The sequence below is a fragment of the Larus michahellis genome, chromosome 1 (genome assembly GCF_964199755.1).
Source record: "Larus michahellis chromosome 1, bLarMic1.1, whole genome shotgun sequence".
NCBI classification, from domain to species: Eukaryota; Metazoa; Chordata; class Aves; order Charadriiformes; family Laridae; genus Larus; species Larus michahellis.
The window spans coordinates 154,073,190-154,097,028 of record NC_133896.1 but is presented as its reverse complement, the minus strand read 5'-3'; the positions used below and the strand labels follow the sequence as shown (position 1 = coordinate 154,097,028).

Sequence of the window (23,839 nt, the reverse complement as noted above, 5' to 3'; positions counted from 1 at the left end):
CTGCACTGAACCTTGCTCGGACAGGTTTTCCTCTGGAGCCAGCAAGACGCTGCCCACGGGAGCTGCTGGAAGAGGTTCTTTTCACCTCTAATCTCTCACCCCTTCTATGTACGAGTGTCCTCCTCACCCAGCATCAAACCTGCGAGGCAGCGGGAAGGGAGCCTTGAGCAGAAAGCTTGCTCCTGACCTATGGCCTGACAGCCCACATAGATTTATTTCATGACCTCAGGCTAGTCTCTGTCTTTTTTGCTGTGAAACGGTAGCACTGGCACTACCTCCCCCCCACACGAGGCAGTGCAGGGGTAAAACAAGGCAGGGCACGAGGCACAGACTCCCCTGCAACAAGACTGCACCCCTGGAATGGACGGACAGACAGACAGACAGACAGACAGACGAAGGAGTGTGTTACATCCACAGAGCAGTCGACATTCCCTGGGGTGTTTCTGTCAGTCCCGGAGCCCTGACAGATAATCTGATTGAGAAATTCGACTTGCTTCTAGCTCGGCCAAAATGTCACACCCTGAAACAACGCCGGCTCCTTGGGGTCCCCCGCAGGACCTCCCTGCAGCAGGCGAGTGTGTTTTAAGACCAGGCACTGCCAAACGGAGCAGAGCGAAGGGCCGGGGCTGCTCGGGAGCGTGGCACCCCTTTCCATCGTGCCGCTCTAGCTATGATGCCTTAAAAGGCTGGTGGCACAGAGGTGCTGCGGTCCTTATCTCCTGACGATGGCTGGTACTTTGGCGATATTATATTTATAGCTCATCTGAAGCACGAATGCCTAGCTGTCTAATTACTAAACACACAGTTCGGGCAATCCAATAAAGCAGCGAGTCTGTCCCCGTCCTCTCTCGTTCGCAGACTCACAAGCAGAGGCAGCACCGAGCTGCAGCAAGGTAAGACCGTGACTTATTTTGGTTTTCACTGTCCTTTTGGGCCCTTTTCTCCTTTTCACCTTCCCTTTGCAAAGGGCTCCGGCAATTTCTCAGGGCTCTGTGCAGACATCCTGAAGGGAGCGCTTGTTTCTCAGGGGAAGAGCGGATTTTAACATGTTTGTTCCCTTCTTGCTGCCAGGGCACATGCAGAGCGCCTCTCTTTGTATTTCCAGTCTGCCGTTGGGAACCAGGTGCTAACTAACAGCTGCTCTTTAGTTTCTGCGCTAATAATACGCTGTCATGTTTTCGTGTTCTCAAGGAACACAACCATGTCTAACTATAGACACTTTCCTGGTTTGAATAGCAAACTGAATGACTTCAGGCAGAAAGATTTTGATTAGGTTGTGGTTTTTTCCCCCTCTATCAGCATTTTCTTCTTTATGATGAATATTTGGAAAATGAATAGATAGTGAAAAAAAAAAAGAGGACAGAAGGAACATTTTACTTTTTTTCTTCTCTTTCAGACCATTTCCTAATGGCCATGAAAGAAAGAAAGGCAAATTACAAGCGATGCTTGCTGATTTAATGTTTAAACAATTACTTGTTATGGATTACAGCAGCTGTGGGGAAAGGGAAAAGAAAGCAAAGCACTGAAACATAACTGGGTGTCAAAGCAGGAATTCGTCAGAACCAGCCTGTAAAATAGCATAAGCAATAACTGCCAAATGCCAATTATCAGGCTATTGTTACATTAAATTACTTTTAACCTCATCTCATGAGAGCGTTAATTTTCAAATGAATCCAATAAAAGAAGACCTATTTGGAAAAATAAGATTGTTTGTGCATATGTGTACATTTGTTTGGATGCATTTACACATGCATTTTTAATATAAATATAACGAAAGGCTTTTGAATCCGAGGATCACAAAGTATGACACAAAGGTAAGGAATATTAATGTCCTTATAGCCTGAGAAAAAAAGATATCACATTTTGCACCAGAGTTTGTTTACTATTCCATTATTTAGGAAATTAAATGAAAGAAGACTTCTTTTCAAAATGCTGAGCAAGCATTGCTCCATGGGCTTTGGCAGGATCCTGGGTCCCTGGAACCCCTGGGGAGCAGGACTCCTTAGACCTGACCAAACCCAAGGCTTGTAGGAATGGTCATCCCACTTCAAAGTGGTTGGGACTGTGCTCAGTCCCTAAGTCAGGATTTCAAAGGCAAAAGGGTAGGTCCTCAGTTGCTCCAAAGCTGCTGGAGATCCACTGACCTTACCTGAGAGGTGGTTGTTTACTTCAGGTGCTGATCGGGCTGGTGGACGTGGAGAAGTTGGGTCTGGTCCCAGGGTGGTCTCTCCAGCTTTATCATGGCAATGCATGCAATACACTCAGCAATTAGCAGGAGATGTGGCCCTGGGGGGCTATGCCTGGGCCATTATACACTCCTGGCCTCTGAAACCAAGTGGCCACATCCAAAACATGTCCTAGGGACAGGATTTGCTCCCAAGCCATGCCCAGGCGGGAGAGCCCTAGCCAGCATCTGTACAACCAACCAGGGTGGTTGACTGAGTCTCAGCACCTGGGGGCATCCTGTAGTTCTGCTCAATATATGAGCACAGACGCAGGCTTGGCTGGTGCCCTGACATGTTCAACCTCACCTGGGATGGGGACCCACTCCTGTGGTGGATGTCCTCAGTTAACATGTCTCATCCAGCTGAGCTCCCCAGGCTTAAGCTGGCAGGAGCCCACAACTGTCAGTGCAGATGGCGTCGAGACAGTGCGCTAAGGAACAGGCTTGCTCCACCTTTTATGTGAAGACCAGCACATAACGTAAGTGGAATAAAATAGGAATGTAAAATACCAAACCGTCTGCACACACGCATATCTTATCTCCAGGCTTAGTATCCCTGCACGGATGCCTTGGAAGGCTTAACTGCAGCTGGTGTCTCTGCACATCTCTCTGTTCTCCAGCAGTAATGGTTCACCGCTAGACCGTGGTCTGCCCTGTTCACATCTGCACAGAGCTCTGATGTTCTGCTCCCCAGCACTGGCAAGATGAGTTTTGTAAGGTGGCTGGAGCCCAAAGGTAGTGCGTCCCACCGGAGCGTGCAGCATTGACCCTTAACAGGCCACCAGCGGGAGCTGGCAGCTGCTTTAGCTGGACGCGCTGCTCCAACTTGGTCTGATTTTTCCGAGATCTTGCTATTAATCTAAACTGATGTGCCTCTGCAGTGAGTTGTGCAATAAAGAAATCATGTTCAAAACTATTATGTTTTTATAGAGTAGTCTCACTTCTCCCATACTAGAAATTTTCTCATGTCCTCAAATTCTTTGTCTGTCATCCAAGCCTCAAGATAAAACAGTAAAAAATAACAAAATCGTTCTCGTTGGGCACTTAGCATTAAAGTATCGCCACTGGTGTATTGACAGTATTCCCTCTTAAAAACAAGAAGCAGAAGCAGCATTCCAATCACATGCAGCAAAACACTAGTTTGGTTTTTTTAAAAAAATATGTTGGCCAAAGATCTTTAGCTTGAAAAATGCAGGAACGTACATACTAATGCAGTAATTTTTCACTGGATTTTAATTTAAAAGTGAAATAAAACAAAAAGACCCAAAGCCTGTTCCCAAAGTGAGCCCATTCTAAAGGCAGCCTTTCCAACAATAATACTTTATTCTTACCTAGCATTTGAAAATATGATTAACGGATGAATAACTTTACTTTTTCCCTTCCAAACAGCAAGCCATCAGAACAAGGCAGACCTTTGATTGCAGCTGGCAAGAGGCTGGGAGGGGGCAGACTCATTCAAACACTTCTTTAATACAGAAAATGTAAAAGGCCATTTTACAAGGAAGAAAATCAGGGAAGGAAAGGAATGCAAAGACTGGCTTGGGGGTGAAATCCGGGCCCCACTGAAATCAATGGGAGTTTTCTCAGAAACATCCACTGATTTTAGTAAAACCCAGATCTCCTTCTTTTCCTTTTAATTTTGATAGTGACAAACTTGTGCAGATTTGCACCACCAAAGCACATTTTCACATTTTTCCTTACCAGTTTTCCTTTTTTGCAGCTGTGTATTGTCTAACCAGAGCACAGGCACTCTGACACTGTTGTTTTTCAGTGAGATGAATTATTACCGGCTGCAATATTTTATCTTTGGCGTTATATCACGGCGAGTACAGTTTCATGCTGATAAATCTCAGGCTGTTTCAACACTGTTCATCATCTAACACTGATTAGCTTTGAGAAGCATAGGTCATATTACACAGTTTTTCTGAAAGCAGTTGGAGCAATTCTGCCTGGTTTTGCTCAGCTTGCTCTGACACAAACATGGAAGGAGCACTACCATACACATTTTAAAGGGATCCATCAACTTCATAAAACCCCAAGTATTTCTGCTGCAGGTTGATTTACTGGCTACCGTTACACGTGCCACCAAGAAGTAATGAAACTGAAGGAGCTAGAAGAAAAAATATTTTCCCCCAATTTCACTTTATATTTTCAGTAACATTTTGTGTGAAGCCAGTTGTACAGGTTCTCTTTTATAATATTTTTTTCCTGCTGTCTCTGTGGAACTTCCATATCACAATGAATGAGAGGAAAACTCTCCTTAAAAAAAAGGAAAATAAGTACATTTTCAAACCACATTGTCTTGGGAGTAGAATGGGCATAGACGTGAGGACAGAAATTATTTCACATGCTTCATACACAAAGCCAGTGGGCTTTCAGCTCAGCATATTCCCTGTCACGCTTCACAGATTTCCACCAAAGTCTCACTAGAAATTTGCATGCTGGAGGGAAGTAGGTAACACTGACTAGTGCTCCTTTTTGGTAGTCTGCAGCAAAGCCCTGTATGCCTAGAGATTACCATACGAAAACAGGAATACCTGCAGTCCAGAGATGCCAGCACACAGAAGCCCATTATTCTATTATTTATCCCATTTTTTAGATGCTGAGAATCTTAATTTCCTATGCAGGAAGGCCATTGACTGCAACATGCCCCACAGCCTCCAGTGTTGGGTGCAGAAGGCAACAGGACTCTCAAGGGGTTAGGACACCACTTATAATGCAAGAAAGGCGTGCTAACACCGTATATAGCATGGCATTCCTGATACAGAACAATAAAACAGAGGAAGCTATCAGAATAAACTCTATTTGTGGTAGCTTTCAACTTCTGGGTGTAAGCCCCAGCTCAGGAATTCACATGAGGACAGGTCAAACACATTGTGTGTTATGTACTCATACGGCCCGTATTTCATATCGTTGAGTATTTCTTCTCTCAACATCCTTTTAGGGGAGAAAAGTAGCACTTTTTCCTAATTCAGAAAGGAGAGTAAGGGCCAGATCTGAGGGCAGACTCAAGTGCTGAAGTGCAGCAAGGATTGGCAGAGGCTGTGAGACCCATCTCAGGGCCACAGTGACCCAGAGATCCAAGAACTAAGTCTTGGAGAGAGACCTTCCCCTCTCTTCCTTTCATCTGCCTTAAAAATCCTCCAGCCAACACGTGGGACGTTGTGCCCAGCTCTGCTCAATTAAGCAGGGGGGAATATAGCATCTGAATTCAGGTGTGTGAATTCTGACAGGACGTATCTGCCCCATTTTAGCTACCCAAGGTCAGGTGTCTGTCTGAACTAGACAGCTGGATTTCCTCTAGATGCAATGTGGAGAGAAAAACGCATCTATAGGGAAGTTCATTTCACTCAATAGGTGTGTAACGAATCACCCCTCCCAAATGCCTCTCTTTCTCCACCCACTAGAGTGGGATCATGGATGGCTTGTTTGGGTCAGCTAACATTTTGTCAGTTAAAATGAGGTGAGATGGATGCCACTACAGTTTTTTTGCCCCAATTACACAAAGCATTTTGTTGATTGAGAACACGGTGTTACCACAAGTCCTACCTGCAAACTCTCCTTTCTACTGTTATGAACCAGGGTGTTTTAGTAGTGTAGACTCTCTGTAGTAAGAACGGGGTTGTGCTTACTTCTCATCTTTCTCCTTGGTAATTTTTACGTCTTGTATTGGTTTTCCTGTATATCGATGCATTCTGGGGCGTTCCCTGGAGATTCGTGTGGTAAACCAAGGCTATTCTGGTGCTGTAGGAACGCTTGAAAGTCTGCTTCCAGGTGCAAAGTGGGACCAAAGTGGGACCCAGAGCACAGAAGGAGCATGTCAGATGAACGGGAAGTGCTTCTGGCGGAAACAAGAATCTGTGTAGGAAGCGGAAATATTTTGTTAGGAATTTTTCCTCGCTTGATGGGGCTGTAACAGAGAGCAATAGTCTGCAGAAATGGTGTTGACTCTCAAAACAAAAGGGTGTGAAAGAGTTTATTCGGGAATGAAGGGTTATGAAAGAGCATAGAGATTTAGGAGGAGAGACTGAACAGTGATTATTTTCTAAACCATCCATTCTCATCTGCAGGGAGAAAATGACACAAACCTATTTGAAAATTTGTAATGGCAACAGTCTTTGCAGCCAACATTGCCTAAAAAAGTTTCAATCCAATGCACCTTTTGGTGTCGGAAAAATTGGAGATTGCAATGGAAACATTAACAGTCCTTTGTAGAAAACTTGAATGGAAAGAAGACGTTTTGCGTGAGATTGGTACTTTCCTGATCTGATGCTATGAGTTAGACTTGTATTCCTAATTATCTTTACTGAACTACTTCCAAAAAACATCGGTGTGACTGTGGTAACGATGACAATTAGACAGCTAGGACACTGGTGTCACTCATTTTACATGGACTACTTAAAATAAGAAAAAGAACAGAGCTTTTCCTAATAGTGGAAGGTGCTTATGTAAGTTTGTTAGTTAGGCAACCAATGGGAAAATATTCAATCATTATAAATAACCTATTATAAAAGACAATTGTAACTACTTATCAAAACTGATACCAAGGTCATTCATTTGTAAATTGTTTCGCCCTCCATCTCATCAAATGCAGTAAGAGTTTTATTTTGAGGTCTCCAAGACTGGCCGCAGAAACATTTCTGAGCTTCATGGTAATAATATTCCCATTTCTTTGTAGACCACAACCTTAAATAAAGCCATGGTGATAAAGCCATCTTACTTAAATTTTACATTTCAATAACTTGCAGGTTCATAACCTAAGGAGGATATGGATTTATTAGTGCAACTAGTGTCTTAGGATACAATTATTGGTTGCTGTGGAATACTGGTGGCTAAGCAGAGGGTATAATTATATGGATACTTGGTTTGATTACACAAACAGAGTATATGATGTGCACAGTAAGAAGACATATTGTGCTCCTTAAGAAGATCTTTAGCAGACAGAAGTGAGGAAGACACTGTCTGCAGATGTTGGCACTTCAGCACACAATTGAAAAGCAACCAGCAAAGCTGTCTGCTTCAAGGGTCTTACATCCACACTCCACCAGGTCTGAAGACCAAGGGACCACAGAACTGTAAGCAGCAAAGGATTCAAGAAAGAGGAACTAGAGAAGGCCAAAAAGGCTTTTTCCTGACCCTGAGGAACAAATGGTGCATGAGACAGAGGAACAGACAACATCAATCAAACCATAGAAATCTCAGGAATGGGTTTTCTAAGGACATCCTTGTTGAAAATTGTGAAAATTGGTAGATTTGATTTACTGTCATGTCAACTAGCATGGCACAGCTGGTGTCCATACAGTTATACTGTCTTACCAGGCAAAAAGAGACAGACACATCCACCCTCCTCTTCGAAGCAGTCCTTTGAGCAGGCCAGCCCTTGGGCCATGCCAGAGACCCCTTGGGAGAGCGATGGAGGCTTTGGCTCAGCCAGGCCAGGGACCGCACTCACAGTTGAGCAGCGTGGACCATTCTCTGCTGTGTTTGGGCCAACACAAGCTATGGGTATAGATGCAGACAGGGAAGGCAGTGAGGCCAGAGGAATGAGTGACGTGGTCACCCTGAAAAGGTCTTCCTGTAATTGGCACAAGGAGGTTGCAGTATGTGAGGGCAGTTTGTTTGTCCATCCTTTTCTCCTCATCAGCCCTCACTTTGATTCCAGTGGCAAAATGCACGCACAGGGGTGGAATGGCTGGGCCACCCTCGCCCACCATCGCAAGCAGGAGCACCCAGCTGGCATGCTGGGGATCATTTGGGTCCATGCATGGTCTTCTCCATTCCTCCCCCTGTTATCATTGCTTCCTACTGGAGTCTGACACTCTCCTGGTTGACTGGTTTTGGTAATGGTTTCCTCATTTGTTGAATGAGGTGGTTGGGTTAGCAGAAACTTGAAGGGCACGGGCACTTCCATCTCATCGTGCCTGGGAATGGGTTAGGGTTCATTTACGCAGGTGGTTGTGCTGGCTGCTGGGAGAGGATTTGTGACCAGACTCTCAGCCTGGATTCCTGCCCAAGTACCTACAGCCATGCCTCCTTTCTACCTTTTCCCCTTGTGCTTACAAATGCAAATGCAGGATGGATATGCAGCTTACTAAAGGAAATAGCAAACAGTTCTGGGTCCAAGGCATGCTCTCGTTGAAAGACCATAGGAGAAACAGTGTGGGCATGGCTGTAGAAAAGCTGTGAGTGCCCGAGCAGAGCAGCCTGCCTTCCTACCACGTCTTCCTCTGCCCTCTCCTGCAAGTGAAGTTTCTGCTGCCTGCCAGTGCTGTGTCTGCCGCCAGACAAGCCAGCCTCTTCCCCGCATGTTTTTCTGGATATCCCAACATTAGGGACTCTTCCTTGCAAATGAGGAGTTTGGATTCCTGGAAATCCTTCTGGATATAAGGATGAGTCATCATCCCTGTGGACTGTCTCTTTGGGGAGCAGCTAAGGCATTGGTATTGTAGCAACCCAGCAAGGATGCGCTAGACTTTATGGTTAGCCATTAGGGATATATGCAAGGACTAGCACTACTTCATGATGGGTTTTCTGAGTCTTCTCTAATGATTAAAAAAAATTACTTATCTTCCAGCATGAGACACATTATCTTCAAGACAAGCTATTGTTACAAGTCTTTATTTAATTTTACTCACAACATTTGAATTTCATTCACATTAAGTAGACAGCCATGTGAATATAAACTTGGCAAAGGCAAACACAACCCATATGTCTATCAGGCTGACAATGGATGGTATATTTTTTCAGGTCTATGTGAAGTGTTAGACGTGAAGTTCACATCAGCAACTAAATGATTACTTTAATCCCATTATTTAAAGGGCCTGAGCACTTACAGAGTTCAAAGCAAGCACAGGCCTAAGAGGATCAGCAGCAAGGTCTCTACTTCAAAGTGCACAATCTAAGCTCATATTTTCAATCATAATATACGTCGGAGCCTACATCTCTGACCCTCTCAGTTTATCTGTAGTATATAGAAACAGTAGTTGAGCAGAAAAATAACTGTTGCCATACAGAAGGATCTTTCGGCAAAACAGGATGTGCCCAATCATATTCAGATCACAGACAGTGACTGTTTCTACTTACATCAAAATATCAGGAGTCTGAAGTAATCTGGGAAGTGATTTACAACTTTATGCTTCTTTTGAATACTAGGCAAGTTGAACGGTTTGGGGAACGGTAGGGCCAATAGGGTACAAAAAGAGTCCTCAGGGAAGAGACGGCTGTAACAGAAAAAGCTAAATGAATTTTTTTTTGCTCCTGTGTTCACTGTGAGGAACTTGGAGAGCTTCCCACAGCAGAACACTTCCTTATGGGGATCGTCAGAGGATCTATTTCAAGCCGAAGTGTCTGTAGAAGAGGTATGGAACAAATAAACAAAATTAATAGGAAGAAAATGTTAGAACCAGATGGTGTTCACCCAAGAGATCTAAAGGGATTCAAGGATGAATTAGCTGAAATAATAATAGTGCATGGCCTCTTATTTAAAACAGGCTTAGAACTGAGCACCTGAAAGTAGCTCATACGCTGCCAACCTTTTTAAATGGTTCCAAGAGAAACTGGGAGAATTACATCCTGGTAAGTTTGATAAATTTAGTAGAAATTACTAAGCAGGGTAGAGAAAATGGATAAATATGATACATTGGGAGAAATTCAATACAGCTTTGTAAAGAGAAATCATGCCTTACAAATACATTGGGTTCCTGCAAGATGATAAGAAGCATGCAGATACAGGAGATCTTTGGTTGGCAGCATCTGCTTATTTGTACTTTTCCACGTATTCAACATCAAACACCCTTAAAAACACATAAGCTGCCACAGGATAAGAGGGAAGATCTTTGCATGTATTGCATAAAATCAGTTGAAAGATAAACAAGCACTCCTTACAGTGAAGGGAGATTAATAGGAGATTATTAGCGGAAATTCTACTAAGACTGAGAAACAGAAGGATTTTAGTCAACAGGATGAGTGGGCCCTGGAACAGCATCTTAAACTGGGTGTAGATAAGCACAAAGCAGTGCACATGAGGGAAAATGTAACTTTGGCTATGAAGTAATGGTTCTGAGCTAACCAGCTGGATGTGAAATTTGGGGGTTATATAGGTCTACAAAAAAACCCAAACTGCTCAGTGGTCAAAAAAAGCCAAAAAGCAAATTGAATGTTAAAGTTCTGGCCACTTCTGATGAAAAAATAAACTGTCATATTGGAAAAAGTTTGGGAAAGGATGACAAAACATGGGGAGTAGCTTTCGTACAGAGTGGCTAAGTAGGCTGAGACTCTCCAGCCTGGGAGAGAGATGATAGAGATTGAAAAAGACATGAAAAGCCTGTAGCATATGAATAAAGATCAGTTGCTCATTATCTCTCCAAACGTAAGACCTAGGAGGCATCAGATGAAGCTAGTGGGTAATATGTTCAAAATTAACACAAGGAGATGGTTCTTCAACAACACAGAGTAGAGCTACCCGTTACAGGAAACTGTGAATTTCCTTTCAAGGGATCAGGAGGGAACTGTGCAAGTTCACGGAAGTGATATTCAGTATACATACTGCCTCCAGGTTGAGAAATCCCTGAGCCAAAAGTTGTTGGAGGCTGGGAGAGTATTATGAGGAGATATCATTATAGGCTATTCACACTTTCTTCCCAAGACACTTCTTAGCCCCCAAGAACAGGATCACAAGTTGGAGGAACCCTTCTGCTCAAGGATTCTCATACTACTGTGGCACGATCCGAATACCTGCAAATTACAGGTTCTGCCTGACACTAGTCATCCTTTACAGGCATGAATGTTAGACTGAAAACTCTAGTCCAAATGTCTTTTTCCTTCTTTCTGCCTTTTTAAGTGTGTGTTGGACTGACAAAACTTATGCTCATTTGACTTTGTAGGTTGTGGAGTCCTAACATTAATTTTTAAGGGCAAATTAGACAAAGATCTGCCAGGAATGAGTTAGATATTGTCATCCCTGTCTTGGGAATGACTTAGATAAGTTCCTGAGGTGTCTGCCAACTGCTCAGTTTTACAAATCTCTCTTTGCTCAGAAGCTCCCAGGGCCTCTGGCTGGCTGATAAGGCAAAATGGCAGTTACAAATGCTGCTGTTGGCTATTTCTAGAGGGTCATAAGAGATGTCAGGGATGCAGGCAGACAAAGCGTTAAAGGGAGCAGAAGGAAATTATTCACACAGAAGTAACATTTTGGAGAAGAAGCCATGAACAGCGGGGCAGTGGCAGGGGGAGGAATCTGGAAAGGGGACTTTGCCTAAAAACAGTGGAGCATGCTGGGAACACTGTGGGGAATACTAGGTATGTGAGCTATTTTGTACAGAATTGCACGTCTCGTGTGCTATCAGAAACACACAGTGATTAGTTTTTTGGAACAATCACAGTGTGCTTGTTTCATGTGTCTGAAACAGGGAACGATAAATCATGATTATACTAAAATGAATAAATCCTAAATTAAGGGGTAGTATTTGCCAATTCAGAAGACCAGCAATTACTGCAAACTCTGTAGTAATTTGACATCCCAGGTTCCACCCGCAGGGGTAGGAAACCCAAAAGCCTCTTCCCATCTGTCATACTCAGGGCCCCACACAGGAATCAAGCTGAATCCGCAGGAAAGAAAAGAAGCAACAGCTCTTCCATATAGGTCTCTGCACTGTCATCATTTAGAGTCAGCGTTTCTAAAGACAACTCACCTCTTGTCAGAGGTTGCCTCTGGATCCCAAAGCATGTCCCAAGACGTGTCACCAGGCTCCCTATCTTTGTTTACAGATGAACAGACTATGGAGCCAAGGGGTTTAGGGAATGCTTGGAGCCCAAAGAGGTGTGAGAACGGCAAAGATCAAAATGTGTCACTCTGGTTTCTCTAAAAGTAGAGGCACCATCTGTTCCCTAGTGAGGGGAAAGAAGCAGGAAGAATGGTAGGGAAAGCAAGGAAGGAGAAGACCATATTCAACAAGAATTGTTGCTTTCTACTCACTTCATTACAACTCTTCTCCACTTGGTTAGCATCCTGCTAAGGGCTCTCCAGGGTAGTTGGCCCACATGGCCCAGATACCTGCAGCTTGGGGTACTGTTTGGTGAGCTTCCTTTATCTGCAATGGATTTTATAGCTTCTTTTAATCCATGAGGACCTGTGATGGCTCTTCTGATGATGCTGCTTGTCCAGTGAAAGACTTGTTAGTCCTGTAACATGGTGTCGCAGCTTTCCAAAATGTTGAAAACTCAACTCAAGAGGGCTTTTCCTTAGCAGATAACAGTTCCTTAAAACCCTGGCTTGCTCCTTGAAGCTTGCTCTCATGTGCTGTCTGCTCCTTCCTCGAGCACCACTACCCTTCTCCCCTGTGATCCCTTCAATTCATGCTCCACTGCTCATCAGTGTCAGGAGCTGTTTGTCTGCTCAGCTGAGATAGAGGAAAGCAGCAACAGAAGGGACATAGCTGTCTTTCTGTCTGGGTCATCCATTGAAAACCGTCTCTACATCTCAATTGTCCATGGAGAAAGGGGCATAGGAGCAATTACATAGACAGTGGCAAACCATATGTTGACCAGTTGACCACTGCCACATTCACTTTGAGATCTCTTTTTCAGGAGACACATTTCTCTGAATGAAACTGGGGCTAACAGGATAGTAAAGGACGTCCTGGCTAACTTTAAAAACTGAATGAAATCTTTAAACAAACTGACCATAATGGTCTAAACTGCTTTTAACTCCATCTCAGACCATGCTATCACAGAAACAGCCTTCAACTTGAGTCAGTATCATCTATCCTATCAAATAGAAATATATCATCCTTCTGAAGATAACTTTTCTTATACAAAACCAGAAGTTCTTCAGTGCTACTGAGCCATGGCACTTTTCTCTAAATTCTCTGAAGAAAATTGTTTAAGACTGTATGTGAAAACTATCCAAACACATTAAGAAAGCAAACAAGGAAACATTATTTTCCGGATTAGATTGGAGTTTCTAAAACACCAGCTTTTCACACTAACTTAGGCTAAACACCTTCCCCAAAATCGAAGAAGTCTTGCATCAGCCCAAACCAGATAGAATTTCACATCATGTTAAGTTCCCCATCTGCCTTGGCTGCAGTGGTTTTAATGGATAGTCCAAAGGTATCTGTGATTCCTTCATCAGGATCTGTGAAAATCTGGTATTTCTTACTTGCTGAGTATTTCTACCTGAGGATCAAGTCACCTAGGGGAAGAAAGGGAGATCAGAATTTTGCAAAAAGCCTTGTGACCGGAAGACAGAATGGGGAGAGAAGACACACATTAAAAAATATCTATTTACACTTTACATATTCCTCATATGCTTGGGGAAAGCTACATAATAGAGACCATCTTATGAGAATGAAATTTCAGGAAGATTTAATATTGCCTGGCTGTTCTTTTAGGTTTAATGAACTAAAATGCAACGTCTGCATGAGTCTATACTACTTCCTAAAGAGTAACACCAAAAACATCAGTTGTCCTAAATGCACCCTCTCGTATTTGATGGAAGTTTGCATTAAACAGGTTCCAGCATCGGAAAGGGATTTGTTGAATTCTGATAACGTAACTTAACAGTTTCCAGGATAAAATAGCAGTGGAAGGAATCAGTCATTAGATTAGCCATTTTCAAACCAAAAAGTGTAGCTTTCCACCTCCCCTGACCTCTCAGAGACATTAAATTTCTCTGTAACTCAAACTAGGGGAAATAGAAGTATTCCACTTCCAGCTGTCTCTTTCTACTGTTTTTCTTTGTTCATCCTTTTCATCCAGCAAAGGAGGTAAGTGCTGAAATGGTAGTTATTCCGGCATCAACCCAGTAGCTGAAGTGAGATTTCCGAAGGATTAGTTAAATCATTGAGAAGTCCTGCTATGAAAATGATACTTTTTCCATCTTATTTCCCATACGTGAGGTATGGCCTTCTCCACATAGAATCAAACCCATTAAAGCACACAGACCACTGAAGAACAAGCAATATATGCTACGTAAATGATACATATATGAGGAATATATAAACCATAGGGTATGTTTCTAAATCACAGGAAGGCACTGAATGGTACTTGTATTTTCAACCTTAAATTTAGGCACCCGATTAGAAACGTCGCCCCCTGTTTTCATTGCATTGTCTCCTCTGGAGCCTTGAAGATGGCTGATCTATACTGGGCTAATCTGAGAACCAATGAAGTAAAAATAAAGTAAAATAATACAAAGTGAGTCACTTAAACATCACATTTGCCAGTGAAAAAAGCCCCTGCTTTTTCCTCTCCATCTCCCTTTCCTTAATTACCATTAAGGAAAATTGGTTTTCTTCCCCTCGGTGGATTTGATGGTGGTGGGAAAGAGGGTGTGGGGGGTTTTGCCAATTACTTGATTGATGAATATTTATTCATCAGACAAAAAGTTGAAGTGAGCAGGGGTGGGCCAACTGAAGGAGGATAAGAGGTCAGAGGATCCCCCTGCCATGCCTTGCAGCGTTTGATGGAGTGCACGCACCACATCCTGGCATGAGGGAAGGAGCTGCCCCTTAACGCTCCCTCATCCCTTTCGCAGCTCCGTGCAGTCTTGATGAGGCTGCTGAGCATCAAGTCCCATAGTGAGCCCACAGATCGTCGGGCTTTAAATTGGCAGAGGCTCTTCTGTCTTCAAGGAGCCAGAGATGTTAGATTAAATCGGTCAAAAATGAACTTATCTTCCTAAAGTCAGCCCATGACCTGCAACAGTTAAACTGAACCATTTCAGCTGGAGCCAGTATATCGTTCAATTTGAAATTGTGGAAAACACTTGTATTCCAGCAGGTCACATCAAAAAATCTCTGGCAGAGTTGCTGTAGTGGCTGTCAATGGACAGATAGGGAGATGAAAATATCATGGAAATTAAAAAAAAAAAAAAAGATTGAATAACGTGTTTGGAATATTTAATTTGTTTTAGAAAGGTTTGGAAATAAACTGACTCAAATAGCCCAAATCTAATCACCTTCAGGGCCCATTTTTCTTCTTTACATGCACTTCTAAATCAGAGCTGAGGCAAGAACTGTAACTAAGATGGAAATTAATGATTATTGTTGCACTGTGCGATAGTTTAATATAAAAGAAAGAAACATCATTATTGTTATTATTATTGTTGTTGTTTTTATTATTATGATTATTATGATTATGCGCTAACTATCCCTTTGTATATTTGCTAACAACTCACACAAGTGTTTGGCTGTCCTGAGCTCTATATTTACAGACACTGAAACTAAAGAACAGAAAGATGCCATGTCTTGTCCAAGGGCAACAAGCAAGCCAGCGTTGGGGCGGGAAACCCAACCAGCAGCTCTTCCAAGACATTGGTGCAGCTCCATGGTAGCTAAAGGGGTCACGGAAAATTGCTCACTGTCTGGTTAACTCATCTTCCAGTGCCAGTGAAAATGCAAGGGAGGAGCCAGGGACGTGTGGCTGGGGAGTGCAGCAGCTTTGATTTAAATAAGATTCAATTGCCATAGAATCAAACTCCTTAATCCCACACGTACATGTTTGGTCCTCCGGGGCACAATGCCTGTGTTTTCAGAAAACACAACTGCAAAGGCTGCAGCATCAGACAGATCAATCCACAAGCATTGCTAGTCATCAAAATAACTCACATCTGTAAAGGAGGTTTTGCTCCTTGTAGAAGAACTAGGAATGGCCCTTTCCCACCACTTTATCCTGCCTGTGCTTTTGTAGATTTTGAGTAGCACTGAGACCAACTAACACATTTCATCCCCATTCCAAATGAATGAATGATTAACATTTGAGTGCACAAGGGGACAGTAAGTACAGGTCAGGGCTCTGGCACACATTTGTTTTGCGGGAGAAACTCTTAGCCAACCCATACGCACACCTGCACCATTGCCCAAATACCACCACCCCGTGTCCAACGCAGAAGGACGTTGGACTACCTTGCATTGTCTGGAAGCTAAACAAGACCAACACTGCCTCGCGCTAATGGGCTTTACTTTTTTTATCCTACTGGTTCCTCTTAAGACTGAAAGCATTCAAATTAAAGCACCTCCCTTTGGCAAGCGCCAGTCGTTACTGAAGCATCACCCTGAATTGCCTCCCCACCCTACCCCTCAAATGGCAGTGAGCAGACATCTCCCGTGTGCTTCTGGTCCAAATTCTTCCTTCTGGGAAGTTTCCCAAGACCCTCACTGTTTTGGTTAGCAGAATGTGTTTCTGTTAGAATGGCTGATAGATGAAATTGGATTTTGTAGCAGAAAAATTAGTTCCTGGTTAGAGGAGGATTAATGGTTCCCCCTGTCTTTAACATGTGCCCACTGGCAGGGCTCTCCGCTGGGTCCCGAGCGTGTGCTAAGACAACCTGTTCCTTTAGGTTTCTCTTGCACAAGGGGATTTTTTTGTTTGTTTCATTGATTTTCCCTGCTTTTCTTCTTTTTCCTCCTCACTATGGGGGGAACTTGGAAAGAAAGAAGGGTGGGTGGAGAGAAACAAGAATGGGCTCTGAACACTTGTGAAGAAATGCCTGCACACTTGCTCCTCAGAAAAACGTGTGCACCTCTCCACGAAGGAGTAGAGACAGACAGCTTGTGTCACTCTTCTCTGGGCAGGGCAGTAAGCAAGCAAAACAGCCAAAGCGAATAAAGCCTCCTACCAATTTTAATCAAACACTTTATTCTCTCAGACAGGTGAAGAGCCTTTACAAACGTTTGGGTTTGAGTTGCTGTACAACCTTTCCCTCTGTAAAGCGCGATCCCTCGGGTTTAGCAAAGCTACGTTATTAATAAGCATCAGGGGCTTAGAGAAACAAAGGCTGGAGGAGGGAGGGGCGGGGGGGGCTCCTTTTAGGAAGGGGGCCAAGAAAGACAAGATGTTTAGGAGGGGGAAGTATCGACACCCTTGGACTAGAGAAAGTGTCGAATGCCAGCTGCAGAGCGCCTAAAAGAATGAGTGTCTCCGATGCTTTTGTCTCCTTATATGGTAAAATGATAGAGAGGGGTTTCACTAGGCTGGGGAAGGCAGCAGCCTCTTTCCACACAACACCGACTGCGGAGCTGAAATGGGAAGAGCCGCTCTTCGCAGGCGGTAGAAAGCCCCCGGCCGGCTGTACAGCTCTCCTCTGCAAGCAGGCCGGTGTGCTCCTTACACATTTGTTAATGGATGTGACCCCCTGTCCCTGGTCCAGGAGGTGACATTAACTGCCCGCCACTGCTCTGTAAGTAAATATGCCTTTTTTTCCCCCTCCCCACTACCCACGGAATATATATCTGAAGGTGTCGCTTGAGACAAAGGGTGCAGAGAGGAGGAGAGGGTTGTTTAATGCCCCAGTGGGTTGTTGGGTAAGGATGCGAGGAGAGAGGTTGCCGGTCCCCCCTTTCTCCTGAGCACACAACGAGGGGCGTGAAGAGGAGAAAAAGACAAATTTCTGATCAGAGCAATTACTGCTGCATGTCCGTCCATAAAGTGACACATCAGCGAGCTGATGAGGCGCTGGGTCATTTCATGTGTAACTATTTTTAATGACTGTATTGTGCTGCGTGTGTAATCCACTGGGGAGGCGATAAAAAGTAGAAGCTGAGGTCTGAGATTCCTTACACCTCCGTGCACACTCCTGCTGCCGAGCTCAACAAAGGAGGATTTTTGCATTGTAGCGAGAGCAGATGCACATGAAACAAAGGTAGCCTTTCCTCTTTGTGGGCAAACACTGTGGACAGATTGTGTACGGGAAAAACAGGGAGCCATCAGCATCCTATTTCTTCTCTATATGTGGAGACAATAAATTAGAACACAAATCACAATTAATAGCTCTGAATTCCTTCCTTCCCTGCTTCTCTCTGTGTGCATGTGTGTGAAGCCACAATAACCCAGGTCCTTAATGTATGCCATCTAACATGGATTTCTCTGTGTACACAATAAAGGAAATACTAACTTTCATTGTCTGCATTAATGGCTGTTCTAAACTTTCTACTTCCCTAAAGGGATATGGCTTTTATTTAGTTCACCAGATACCTGCATATTTCAGCTTTGCTGTGTAGAGAGACACACATAGTCACAAGAAACCAAATGTTATAAAATCTACATACCAGCGGCAGTCAGTCTGTTATTGTTACTCCCGTGACTCCTATCTAGAGGCGCATTAACTGAGATTGCTGATTGACACTGAGATTGCCATGGTCAGTAGCTATAACACTTATTGTTGGCTATACATATTTGTATGCTGTCTTAAATAGGAATTGTCCTAGAAGGGACCAACAGAAGGGCGTGTGTTATTACATACCCACATGCATCTGAATGTGAAGGAATGTTATAACTAAGGTTGCCATTTGGTTCCTGTTATGAACCCTATTTTCATCAGTTCATACATTTATGGGACTCCCCGCTTCCTGGCTGTAATCTTCTGTGCCTTTTATCAGCCAGATGGTAAACTTGCCAGATGGCATTTACATTTGGAAGGCAGAAAAATAGTCTCTCTTTTTTATTTTTTAATTTTGGAAAAATTTCTCTTTGTTTCTGCCCCTGTACATGTAACTGGGAAAGGATGCACTCTAAAGGCTGCTGTCTACAGAGCCTGTGTATATTCTTGACTACATTTGGAGAAAATTAAAAGAAAGGATATGAGGTACTATGTTTATTGAAAATTCAGTTCCAAACACTGTTATAGTGGCACTACTGTAACCACAGTCTGACCAGAACACCAATAAACCTACCTTTTACCCTAGCCATAATGGAGATAATGATCTTTGCCTTCCGAGCCAGCACGTGGTTGAAGTGAGGGGGCAGCTGAAAGGACACAAATGGCTGCTGCTGAGAAATCGTATTTGTGAAAGTCACCTGGGGTTCCCACCTCAGATCTCCACCTGGCTAGTGGGCCTGAGGCTGGGGCACGGACCAGTTCTTGAGGCCTTTTGAGAAAGCTTAAAAGATCCCAAGATGGCAGAAGTGCTGGGGTAGAATATACTTATTTTCAGTTCTCACCATTCTGCCTAATATGCCCCCATGGGAATCAGCAGTGCTACAGATGCAAATACCAAGTAGTCACTTCCAGGTGGCTGGGATTTATAGCAAAATATTACTAATTTTTGTGAGATCACTGTTATCACATAGCAGCAGCTATACTGTGTCAGATATTGTTTGTATATGCAAAACTCCTGCCATGAAGAGCACGTAATGGTGATTCCCAACTAAAGTACTTGGGTACAGATAAGGCTCTGTTTCCTATCTACGATTATATGGTTTCTTAAGGAGGTCTAGGGAAGCTCGTTCCCTGAAATCACTTCTTTCCTGTCCATACAGACATCAGCACTCCTAGCTGGCACACTTTGCATTAGAAAAAAATAAGACAACTCTTCAACCACACACAATACAGTCCTCCGGGATCTCATCACGCTTTAAGCATCAGGAGCCAAAAAACCCCCAAAAGTTGGTGACAAAGTGCAACTCATGCAATTGTAAGGGCAGGTGATATTTTCTGCATTGCACTTCAAATTCCAGCTTTCATCCAAAAAAGAAAGGGCTGAGGAGGGCTGTAAAGACCTATATTCACATGAGCGACTCTTGGCTCAGTTCTCCAGGGCATTGAGCCCTGAGCCTGAGAGCCGAGTCCTACCTGCTGTTGTCCTCACCTCCTTGACTCACCTCACAGGGGTCAGGGACACTCAGAATTAAGGGAGGGTCAGGTAAATTTTGACACGGTCAGCCAGAAGAAATGGTTTCTTCTCCATGAAAATCAGGCTGAAAACTGAAGTAGTGGCCATTGCTGCTGGCCAGCATGCTGCCGATCTCTCAAGGTCCCCACAGACTGGTTACATGCAGGTCTGAGGCTCATTCATGTTTCTCTGATGGATAAATCAGTCCTCAGCATCTTCAGAGAAACTCTGGATGGTGTAGTGTTGTAGGCAGTCACCTTCCCTCGCTTGGGTACTGCTTCAGAGATTGGGGATCTCATAATTTGCATTTTTAGACTGATTAATTCTAATTGTGTAATTTTAATGTTTCATTTACATATGCACAGTTATTTGTGATGCAGATTGACCCCAAGTGAGGGTGTGAAATGGCAGGGTAATGACAGGTTTCATGGAAATAAATCTTGGATACTCTGACAGCCACTGAAACATTAACATTTCAACAATACTAATTAGCTATATATAGAGAAAGTGTTTGATTAAAAACCACTAGAGGCTTCTTTTAAGGCTGAGCATCAAAACACTCATGCCAGGTGAAAAAGTTATGGTCCTAATTATCCTTTTCACATACCCTTCTATATTATGTTGAATAATATTAACTACAATGCTAAATGGGTACTGTACTTATAGCGTATGCTGTAAGAGGAATGTAGGTGAGCATAACACTGATGTAAGAATATTCATCTCTCCCTTTCACAGCAAACTTTCAACTTTAAAGTTGCAAATACAACCACCACAGCAGAGCCAGGCCTAAGGTTGCACTTTTGGTGGTGGGAGGTAGTTCTAGACCCTTGGCAAGCACAGGCACAAGGGCTCAAAACCTACCACCCTTTACTTCATATTGCGTAATAAAAGTAGCGAGTTGCATAAAACTGTAGAGTACCTGTAAGCATTTACCTAGCTCTATTTTGTCATTGCTCTGAGACTTCAGAGATTGAGATTTCGACCAAAATTATCTTCAGAGACCAGGGTCCCACCTCTGATGAATCCCCCTCTCCATGCTATGCTGCGCATCCCTGTGCATGCTGGACCCAACACCTTCCTTCTTCAGTCAGAAAGGATCTCACCCACAAAAAGATTGCCTGTGTCCATGTCCCCAGGCTCTCTGTGTCTTTCTGTGCTTGCTCCTGCATCTCTCATGCACCGCAGGTCCTTGGACTCAACATTAATAGCTGATCTCTTTGCTCTCTGTGCCCAGTCTCCATTCCGAAACCCCAGCAAACAAGTTGGACCGAACTGGTTTCACCCAGGTGTAATCGATCTATTTTGCTAAGATGGGCCCAGCTGAACGGGTACCTCTAAGGTTTAAGCAGCCACCTCTGCCACATTTTGGAAAGCCAATGGCACAGCAGCTGAGCGGAGAAGTACGGAGGCCCCACAGCCCTGAGGCATTTGCTGCTACAGTAGTTTTATATGGTAGCTGAAAGACGTACATTAACTGATCCTCCAAATCACCACGCATGGCAATTATCTTAGACAGAAAGGGGCTTTGTGGTCCTGCCTCTGTAAACCAGACGGAGAGACCCAGAGCTGTTCTGCGAGAGGCCAGGACAAATAACAAAGTATTTTTCCTCCATGGGGTCCTCCCAGTTTTGCTTCTGTTCTTTCTAGAAAGAAGGAAACATAGAATATTTGGGACATTGTTCTAGTTTTGTGCCCTGGATTACATTACGCAGGATTTCAAAAATATAGGAGAATTCAGAAATGTCATTGCATGGTAGCACGTGGCATTTTCTAGGTATTTTTATCTTCGGATCTAATTTCTCTAGGATTAAACTCCATTGGAGTTTAGTGTCTGCAGTCATTTAGCTTTTACATTATTTCTGTAGGGTAGGGCTAGAGATAACAATCGGTTTTATTAACCTTATATTATTTTTCTCCTCTGTCATTTTCTGTTATGTGCTTAAATGCTCTTATTAGATGTACAAATTCCTATGCTTAAGTGATACCAAGTATTTGAACTTTCTCTTTGAGTAAGCCTTTGCTTATTTTGCAAGAGAAAGAACGAAAACAGCAGTTTCAAGAGGCTTTAAAATAGAAAATAAGAGCAAGCCTTTCCGCTTGAACTGTGCTCTTCCTTGCTATGGTAGATTTAAGAGTCATGCTCTGTGCTATTTTAATAGGCGCCTTTTGTAATTGAAATGTATGCAGGAATGTTGGTAAGACCATACATCCTCCAGTCATTTCAATATCAGCCTCAGATAATCATAGTGTAAATCGTGTGGGGGACACTTTCAAAGTGTCAATGCTCAGTTCTTCTGTGGCCTCTGAAGTCACTACCACCGGTGCTTGCTCTACCACTGTTGGAGGGGCTCTAAACTGGAGCGGGTCCTTATTGACTGCCAAACACAACAAACCACGCAGAAACCACAACTGGAGCGTTCCTTCTCCACTACTGTAACTGGGATTACTTTAGCCAGGCGCATGAGGAGCCTTACCACATGAGAAACATTTTCAGTTGTTATTAATATTATGTTAAGGAAAACAATCTTAAATAGCAGACTATCCACTTCCCAATTCATGATAGGCTGACTGTGCAATCCAGACAGGAACCAGGTATGCTTTGGTTATCTACACATGTTAATGCAGTCCGTCTGCTTAGAAAATTGCTCTGAAGTACTTAAAAAAGAGACATTGGAATGTTATACCATAGGCAAAGTAAGTCAGCCATGCACAAGGAAGCTGAGTAGCTGGAAAAACCTCACTGTGATTTTGAAGAACGTTTTAAGGTAACTTTAAAAAGTCCAATAAAGATTTTTATAAATCGTTTTTAATATTTAGCATGTATACAGAAGGGCCTGAATGGGATACTTAGGAAGAGGTTTCTTTATTGGGGTTTGATTTTTATTGTTTTTCATTTTTACTATTACTTTCAAACATCAAACCAGGTTTTCCTGGCTTTTGCTGGGGAGCTTCTAGGAGATCTATGAATATCTAGTCTGAGTCTAAAACCTTCAGAAGCAGCAATGAACACCTCTGCAATTAGATACTTCCAATATCCTAACCTTAATGTGGACACTGATAAAGCAGTCTGGGCTTGTTAACAGGGCTGCTCTGAGAGAGCAATGACATATTATGTTATAAGGCCTTGATTTCTTGAAGACAAAGTGCCAAATTCTTTTGAATCGTTCTTCCGCAGCAGCAGCAAGAGAAAAAGGCTGTCACTTTCTTCTCAATTTTAAAAAAATTAAAAAGCACAGCCGCATCTGTCTAAGCATCCTTGTTTTATTTACAAGCTTCGCATAAACCCCACATCACAGGATACAGGGATACCCAACAACTTGTTCCTTAAAGTAATCATGACTCCCCTTTTTAAGGACCTGTGCAAAGATGATGGTATGAACAAGTCATAGTAATAAGGTTCAGTGTCTCAATAACCTTGCAAAAGTATTTTCGATTTCTTCTCTTTAATTGAGAAATGCACCTTCATGCAGCAGTAACCCAGTAGCCACTGGCTGGGACAGAGGTCCTGTGGAAGGGAAGAGCGGCTGGCTGGGCTTCCCACAGGATGAGCTGGGCACCACTTGCCTCTCAGCACCTGGTTAGCTTTTGCATTGGCCATCTTTAAGCATAAGGAAGCAAACATCTTCCTGTGGCCCATGGAGGGAGACCTGGCTGTTCTGCATCCATCCCATGGCCAGGAGCCTGCTGCTGGGGGGTCAGGGATCCAAGTAACACCTGCCCTATGGCCAGCTAGACCTCCAAGTACTCACGTTCCCTTTGCTCTCCCTCTGCTCTGTCACGGTGTCTGCGGGCACTCATGCCATGAAGAAAAGCATAAGCTATACCTACCCAGACAAAGAAAGAGCGCTACTGCCTCTTAATGTGTTTTATAAAACTAAACACACAGGCTGTATGCTTTGGGTGTTTCTGGTGTTCATCTACTCCAGCTAACTCCTCAAGTTCAGGTGGACTCTGACTGTATGTTACTTCATTTTTCTTCTTGTTAGTGTTACTGGCAAATGGTCAT

General features: G+C 43.4%; 1 protein-coding gene across 2 annotated transcripts in view; it reads left to right on the top strand.

Annotated features, from left to right (window-relative positions):
- The first annotated feature begins 564 nt into the window (after window positions 1–564).
- FHL2 (four and a half LIM domains 2) overlaps window positions 565–23,839 on the top strand; it is a 43,697-nt gene continuing 20,422 nt past the window's right edge. Inside the window, exon 1 of one of the 2 annotated variants that reach the window (XM_074560296.1) lies at window positions 565–893. The gene's annotated coding sequence lies outside the window, so the exon portion shown is untranslated. Of the gene's footprint in view, window positions 894–17,021; window positions 17,403–23,839 lie in introns of those variants that run through there. The other variant, XM_074560306.1, reaches the window with a different exon arrangement.